Source organism: Nyctereutes procyonoides, unplaced genomic scaffold (assembly GCF_905146905.1).
Source record: "Nyctereutes procyonoides isolate TBG_1078 unplaced genomic scaffold, NYPRO_anot_genome, whole genome shotgun sequence".
NCBI lineage: Eukaryota > Metazoa > Chordata > Mammalia > Carnivora > Canidae > Nyctereutes > Nyctereutes procyonoides.
Window position 1 is genome coordinate 65,628,730 of NW_026575049.1, and position 8,702 is coordinate 65,637,431.

Consider the following 8,702-nt stretch of genomic DNA (forward strand, 5'->3'; position numbering starts at 1 on the left):
TATTAGACAATGCACACTAAAGAACATGAGGAGGAGGGAGGGGCAGAGGGAGAGGGACAAGCAGGCTCCCCACCGAGCAGGGAGCCCAATGCAGGGCTGGATCCCAGGACCTCAGGATTATGACCTGAGTTTAAGGCAGACGCTTCACCGACTGAGCCACCCAGGCACCCTGGAACAGCACTACATACTGTTAGTTATAATTTTTTATGTGTATGTTTAATCTTTTTAGCTAGAGTATCAGCTCCTTGAGGAGTTTTTCAACTCTATATCCCTCCCCAGCTTAGTACAGTGCGTTATACCTAATAAATATCTATTCATTGATTGGCTCCTCAGGAAAGAATTGCCTCATTGGTAAGCTCTAGGATTACTTAAATCTTTTTCCTTTATTCTCAGCCAAAAATAAAGCCCAGCCCATCTTCCCAGAAAGAAGAAAAATGTGTTACAGGCTAATATATAAGAAATTCCTGTCCATCTAGGCATGGTCAGCGGGAAGAAAGGGCAAAGGAAAGGACTGGCCGTAGTGCACTATGCTTGCCACAGATATCAAACTCCAGGCCTACAATATTCTGAAAAGAACCTCTGTCTGGACACCTGGTTCCCTGACTTTTACCTCCCTATAGAGTTGTCCCCAATTTGGAATATTTGTGAGGTCAGGGTGCTGCCAAGGTCACCACAGTGTTCAGCAAATGGCAGGGTGGGGGCACAGGTGTGTCAAATAAAATCAAATCAAAAATTCCCAAAATAGGTGTCAGAACCATTACAGAGGAGTGTGACACCTGTGCTAAAGGGTTCTACGAGCCAATCTGGACCTGTTTCAGAGCCCAGCTCTAGCAGCCTGACCTTCCCCAGCTCTCAACTACCTATCTGATCTCAATCAGGAGGGTTTTGGGATTCAGTCACTGGAGACTCCTCTCTCCCAGAAATCCACTAGCAAGCAGAACCACACTTGACCATATTCAGTCCAGTGTTTTCTTCCCTGTCATCGTCTATGGTCTTCTAATTGTTCTAACTGTAATGCTCGTGCCCTTGAAAGCAGAGAACTCATTGTCATCATTGTCTCGCATCTTTTTTGAAATGATTAAAAGGTGATGTCTGTAAAAATGCCTGCCATGGAAGAGGCCTCAAAATTGTCTCTGTCCCTGGCATCTACCCCTGAGCTAACACCTCCTTTGTTCGTTCCTCCAAGTCTTCCCCCTTCTAAAGGTACAATTTAAAATCTTCTTTCTCTCCATGAACGCTCTCCTTAAACCCAGCAGGAAACCATCCCTCTCACTTCTCAGCTTGCACTACCTCGTTGCTGGACCCCTCCACACTCTATTGGCATGAGTATTATCACCTTTCTGTATATGCATCTTGAGTATTTTATACTTCTTTGGGCCTCCAGGGCTTAGCCCGGAATAGATCTTCTATAAATATGTAGTGTTTGATTTGTTTGTAAAACCAACAAATATATTTTAATAAATAGCTGATTATATTGAGCACACAAGCATCAGTCATCTTTCTCCATAATGGAATATATTCAAGACAAAGGCTTTTATTTTTACTTATTTTTTATTTTCTTAAAGAATTTATTTGTTTATTCATGAGAGACACAGAAAGAGGCAGAGACATAGGCAGAGGGAGAAGCAGGCTCCCTGTGGGGAGCTGGATGCAGGACTCCACCCCCAGACTCCCAGACCGGGATCACGCCCTGAACCAAAGGCAGATGCTCAACTGCTGAGCCACCCAGGCATTCCTTTTTATTTTATTTTTTAAAGTAATCTCTACACCTAATGTGGGGCTCAAACTCACAACCCCAAGATAAAGAGTCTCGGGTTCTGAGCCAGCCAGGCACCCCAGAACAAACCATTTAAAGTGCTTTTCAAAAATACTCATATTCAAAGCACTTTACATAGTGCCTAAGATGTTTTAAGTACTGAGTAAATGTTGATTGAGTGAAGTTTCTAAATAAGCCCTATAGGAAACAAGTCAGTCTTCTGGCCATTTATATTCTAATGTACATGGACCAGTGCATGTATCAGCCATGCTAGTGATGGACAAATCTCAGTAATGGCTCTTCTTATGGGGCATGTTCCCATGCCACTGCCACCATACCATCCATGAGTGGGGCGCTGTCATCTTCATAGGATCGCTCAAATTTCAGTTGACACTCTTTCAGGAAAGCATCTTTTTCCCTTTATTCATCTTAGGTTTATTGGCTAGTGCCCTGTAAATTAGACTGATAGAAAACAGACTGACAATAGAAACATAGAAGTTTATTAACATATGCATCATACATACTCAGAGATGAGCAACTCAAAATGTTTAGAACTTGGCTCATACAGCGTTTCAACCTAAGAATATTACATCTGTAGAAATGTGACAAAAGAAAGGAAAAGACTGGGTTTCTGGGGGTAGCAAATTATGGGAAGGTATATATCTGGGAAATGAATGGAAGATACGGACTAGTTATAAGATTTGTTATGTAGATTCCTCTGGTGTCATCTCTGGGCCAGTAAGTGTCTAGAGGTGTCTCTGATAATTAACTCCTCTCTTCTAGATAGAAAAAAGAGGGGTACATCTTTATAAATTTATGTCCTGCTTTGAGGCAAATAGGCAAATAGTAGAGACTTTTTTTTTGTTTGTTTGGTTTTTTTACATTTGCTTCTTCTCAATTGCCTTCAGCTCAAAACAATCTTTATGACAAAATAGCATATTTTGGGGTGGCATATGCTACTACCCTTCACTCTTCAATTACCCAAGTCACACCGACATATTATGTGCTGCTAGGAACTCATTTTCACTCACTTCTAAAACAATGGCAACCCTATGGACAATTTCTACTTTACATAACTAGTCTGGGCAAATCAAAATCATGAACTAGTAGATAAGCAACTGTATGACAATATGAGGTCACCGTCAGAGCTCCTTTTTTTTAAGATTTATTTATTTATTTGAGAGAGAGAGCAAGAGCGAGGGGTAGGGCAGAGGGAGAGGGAGAGAGAGAATCTTAGGCAGGCTCCATGCTCAGCACAGAGCCCAGTGTGGGACTTGATCTCACAACTCCAAGATCATGAACCCTGAGATCATGACCTGAGCTGAAATCAAGAGTCGGACACTTAATCAACAAAGTCACCCAGGTGCCCCAATCATAAGAGCTCCTTGTAAAACCCTTATAGTCGTGTGATGTTCTCTGAAATTGAGTTAGAACAGAAGGGTGAGAAAGTGGAGCTATCTTCCCTGATTCGTTTTGCCACAAGAGTCTCAACCAGGAAGTCTCATCAGTAAGAATTGTCCTTCTACTTCATGAAATCCAGCTTTGTCTGTCATCTACTCATTGATCCACTCATTCATTCAACAATTATGTATTAAGCACCTATTCTGCTCTGACATGGAGATAAACCAATGAGAAAAACTGGCTGGGTCTATGCCCTTATGAAGAATATAAATTCTCATAAGAGGTATATCAGTCAACTACTAGGTTTCCTCAAATCTAAGGTATCATTGATTTCCATCATGGATTTAATAATACCTTTTCAGGAGGAAAAAGTGCTACCACACTAAATATGCACAGTGATTCGATGTCACCATCACAAATTCCTCTCCAAAAATATCACTAAAGCAATGTGTTGGTATGACAAAACTCAGTTTATTTCTTACCTAGGTAAGGGAAAGCATTATCTAAATAGACTTTGTAGCATCTCAGGGGAGGATAAGGACAAAATTGGGCTATTTCTTAAACTTTAAAAGTCCAGTTTAATGTGAGTCTTTCACTGGAAGGTGGGGGGGGAGTCTTGGTTAGCATCGGATAAGGATCATGATATGATAGTTTAGGGTTGGTACACACAGCAATTGAGACAAGGGGCTCAGAGTCTTGAAATAAAAATTGTCGTTTGATGCTTTGTTTTGAAGAATAGAAGAGTCTTTCAAGCAGATCCTGGAATCAACAATGAAGTCATTTGTAACTTTTATCTTCCTGGTAAAGAGCTGCCTGGAATGGTGAAGTCATGTTGATGTATAGACTAAGCTACTAGATGGTGCCATCAGCATGTGAAAAATATGCCCCTTCAAAAAAATAATTACACAATTAAGGGTATGTAATTATAATTGCAAAACATGCTGTGATGGATAAATATAGGGTACTATGGGAGCATATAACTGGGGCACCTCACCTACTCTGCAGAAGTCAGAAAAAGCATTTTTGAGGAACTTGTGTTTGAACTGAAGCAAAATGATGAATTCAGCAAGTTGAAGAAATGGAGAGGTGGGGGTAGGAGGATAAGATAGCACTTGCAAAGGTCCCATAGCAGGAAGGAATATGGTATATGAGGACTTGTTGAAAGATTAGCAAGACTGGAGCATAGGAAAGAGGCACACAGTGTAGGCCAATTGGCTGGGAGTGGGCAAGAGATTGCTGTCCAGGGCACCAGGGTGGTTCAGTTGGTTGGGTGTCTGCCTTTGGCTCAGATCATGATCCTGGGGGTCCTTGGTTCAATCAACCCCATACTGGCTACCTGCTTGGTGGGGAGCCTGCTTCTTCTCCCTCTGCCTGCCACTCCTGCTTGTGCTCTCTCTCTCTCTCTCTCTCTCTCTCTCTCTGTGTGTGTGTGACAAATAAATAACTAAATAAAATCTCAAAAGAAGAAGAAGAAAAAGAAGAAGAAGAAATTGTTGTCCACTGCTATGCTTCAGAGTGACTTTCTATATTTTTTTTGACTTTCTATTTTTGAGACAAGAAAACACTTAATGCTCTGAGATCTGAAGACAATATCCCCAGAATCAAAATCTAACATTCTCAAAGTTTAAAAAGAGTGATGAGTGAACCTCCGTGGTAGTCTACCATAACAACATCAGATTGAAATTGTTGCCCAACAACAGCAGAACCAGTTCTAGAATATCCTCCTGCTTGTGCTCAGACTTGTGATCAACAGATTATCTTGATTCTGATCTGGAGACTTGGCCATGCCCAAGAGGCCAGATAAATTTAAATTAAGGAAGAAAAGTTATTTCCAAATGTTTAATTTATAATTGAGCAAATAAATATTTTTTAAAAGCCCTGGGATTAAAACTTCTGCTTTATGGTGATTTTTTGTTTTATATACAATTATTCATTAATTCATAAGAGTACTTCAATGATATCTACAGGGTACAAGCCACACACTAAATCTTGACTGAAACTTGCTTTCTGTTTCTTAGGATTCTAAGCAGTTGGGGATGGGTTTAGAACCATGTGATCAATTGAAACTCTTTATTCCGGGGCCTCTTTACTCTAGTTCTCTCTGGCTGCATACAACAATTTGTTATTACCTGCCATGAGTTGACTGGGTTCAACTCAACAGTTTTTGCTTGATGTCTCTCATGCAATTGCAGTTGAAGTCACCTGGGACTGTGATCATCTGAATGTTCAACTAGGGTGAGACATCCAAGATGGCTCACTGACCTGGCTGGCAGGTAATGCTAAATGTGGGTCAGGAGCACGGCTGAGGCTGTCACCCAGAGCACCCACATGTTGTTTCTCCACATCTATCCTGCTTCTCACAACATGAAGGCTGAGTTTTGACAGGAAGCTGCCAAAGAACAAGTATTCCAAGAAGCAGGAGCAGAAGCTATCAAGCTAGGAGAGGACTAAGCCTAGGACTAAGCCCTCTGTTACTTCCGCCATATTCTATTAGAGCAGTCACAGGGCCTTCCCAGATTCAAGAGGATGCAGATAGACACCATCTCTTGATGAGGGAGTGACAAGTTAATATTGCACAAGAGATATCACAGCAATATCTGGAAAATATAATCTACCGTATTGGAATCATGATAATATTTGGACCAGCAACTTGTACCAAAGCTTACAGGGTGGAGAAGGAGCATACAAAAGAGTAACAACCGTGATTCCTTTGAGGTAGTACTTGGCAATGCTAAGCTCACACTTGAGAGAATTAGGGCACTTCTCAAACCACATACCAGTAAGTGTGGACAAATGCACAGGCATCTCCCATGCAATATCAAAAAAGCTCTTCTGAAAAGTAGAAACTCTGTGTGAAAACCAAACTGGGAGACTATTTTGTATTATTTAAAGAAAGAAAATTATAACCATTCCAGACTCCCAATCAATTCTCTAAGTCATAACTAAAACACTGCAAAGCACCTACATGTAAGTCCTAATCAGCTATATTGGGCTGTAAAATGCTTAAGACATTTGCTACCTGGTCACCAAACAGTATGAATGATCATAAATTGCTGCTTCTTGTCAAGAGCCATGAAGGATTTGAGATTTTTTTCCCCCACTTGCAAACTAACAAGTTAGTCTGCCACTGTCTTGTGGATGCTAACCAAAGGCAAATCTCCTGGGTTAGTGACAAAGAACAGTTTATTACTCACAGTAAGAGCAGTAGCCAGAGACTCCAATTTCTACAGGTGACAGAATGAGGGCCAGGTGGTGCCTGCACATGCAGCTAATTGCATTCCGGGAAAGGAACCTCAAGATTAGGAAACTTCAGTTTTGTATAATAGAGAGGAAGCAAAACCATTGCTCAACCTTCGCCCCATAGGGAGACATTATCTTTATTGCACTGCACAGCAAACAAACCTACCTTCTGCTCTGGAGAAAGACACTGTCTCCATCTTCCTAAGCTGTACGGTCCGGGAAACGATAGTATAGCACAAAAGACTGTTGGTGCCTCTGCCCACAAGACCTGAGGAAATACGAGGAACACATGGAAAATGGTCTCCCAACACTTTGTGGGCAGTAAATGCTACATCTGAGATCAAGCAATTGCTGAATTGTGTGCCCTCTTTGTTGACCTTTGGCATTTTCAAAACATCTACATGGAATTCTGATGTTCTAGCATTTGTGTTTAGAAGAAAACAAGAGACCTTCCCTGAAAATAATTTTTTTATTGAGTTTCAAAAGAGAAAGAGAATGGGTAATAGATGATTTTTCACTCCCCAATACACTGAGAACCAAGGCCATGGAAAAGGATGATGAGATCATGTAACCATCGGCTTATTTTCCCATTCTTGCCACTCATTCATTCATTTATTAAACAAATAATTATTTAGCCCTGAGAATTATAGAAATGAAAAAGACAGGGATGTTCCTTGCTCTGATGGAGCTTATGGTCCAGTGGAAGAGGTAAACATTAAACAATTAATACACAATGGATTTTTAGAATGATAGAAAAAAAAGCATTGTTTAACTTTGCCCTTTATCATTATTTTTTTCCATTTGAAAGTAGTGATTTATTAACTGACCAGATTACAAAAATAATCATAGTAGATACCTTAGTTAATCCTTCTAGTAAGCCTATTGATCTGGTCTTCCCTGTTGTCAGCATCTCCACCTTCTACAAAATGGATGGTCTTTTTCTTCATTCTGCCGCGTGGAGAAGATAATTTGAAAGTTGTTAAAAAGTTGTTCGCTTCTTTGAAACGTTTTCCAATGGTATAGATCGCGTGAATCAGATCCTTCATGCAGATGATGCCATATTTACGAAGAGATCGGGCAACCAGTGTGTCATCTGTCAGGGCAATTCGCTTCTTGTTGATCTTGCCATAGCCATGCTTGTAGATCAATTCATTCATTGACTTCAGGTTTGGGTACCTCCATGCTATATATGGTTCACAATCTTGGCATGTAAACTGAAGCCTTGTTGAGCTTAACAAAGGTGCCATTGAAGATCTGGCGAAGTGCCCTTTATTATTAATTAAAAGTTGAGGCTCCGTAAAATTACTAGCATGTTAATTTGTGTCTGATAAAGATTTGAATAATTTTTTCCAGTGAAAATTGTAGCATCAGTGTACGCTGGTAAACTGGCCGGGGGTAGAAAGACTGGCTTGCAAAATTCCTGAATATATAACAATCAGCTGGTATGAACTGGCTCCAGCATGCCACCTGGTAACCTCAAAAGTTAGGGTTTGTTACCCTGTAGGACATTAACCAACTTTGTCTCTAACTTAGCAATCTGTACCTAAGATTTTTCTAAAGGATTATATAAACCCTGGTTTCTCAAAATATTCTTTGAATGAGCTTTACTATATTATTGGGTTTCCTTATTTTTTTTTTTAAGATTTCACTTATTCCTGAGAGACACAGAGAGAGGCAGAGACAGAGGCAGAGGGAGAAACAGGCTCCCTGCAGGGAGCCGGATGTGGGGACTCTATCCCAGGACCCCAGGATCATGCCCTGAGCAGAAGGCAGATGCTCAACTGCTGAGACACACAGGCGCCCCTGGTTTACTTATTAATTAACTTGATTAAATTTTGACACATTTTCATTTTTAGATTTGTGTAAGAGTCAAGATTTTAAAATATTTAAAAACTTACACTTTCATTCTAAAAGTGTAGCTTCAAAAAATAAAAATAAAAAAAAAATAAAAGTGTAGCTTCGTGGAAGCCAAGGAATTACTTATACTCAAGAAGAATTAGTGTATCACGATGAGAAACTACTCCACACGCACAAGGATGGCTAGGTCAAAAAGTCAGATAACAGTAAGCACTGACAAGGATGTGGAGAAGTGAGCACCTGCATACGGTCCTGGTGGGAATGTAAAATGGAGCAGCTGCTTTGGAAAACAGCAGGCAGTTCTTCAAGTGATTAAACACAGAGTTACGACATAACCCAGGTATTCCACTCCTAGGTATATGCCCAAGAAAAATGAACACATATGTCCACAGCAAGACTTATACACAAATGTTTATAGCAGCATTATTCATAATAGCTAGAAGGGGAT

The 8,702-nt window shown here is 40.4% G+C and overlaps 1 long non-coding RNA gene across 1 annotated transcript; it reads right to left on the minus strand.

The window, feature by feature from the left end:
• Positions 1-1,614: 1,614 nt before the first annotated feature.
• Positions 1,615-7,772, minus strand: LOC129511356 (uncharacterized). The gene is made up of 3 exons (XR_008664800.1): positions 7,254-7,772; positions 6,564-6,665; positions 1,615-2,218 (listed from the first exon to the last, which is right to left on the minus strand). It is a non-coding gene; the product is annotated as an uncharacterized LOC129511356 (long non-coding RNA).
• Between the last annotated feature and the right edge of the window lie 930 nt (positions 7,773-8,702).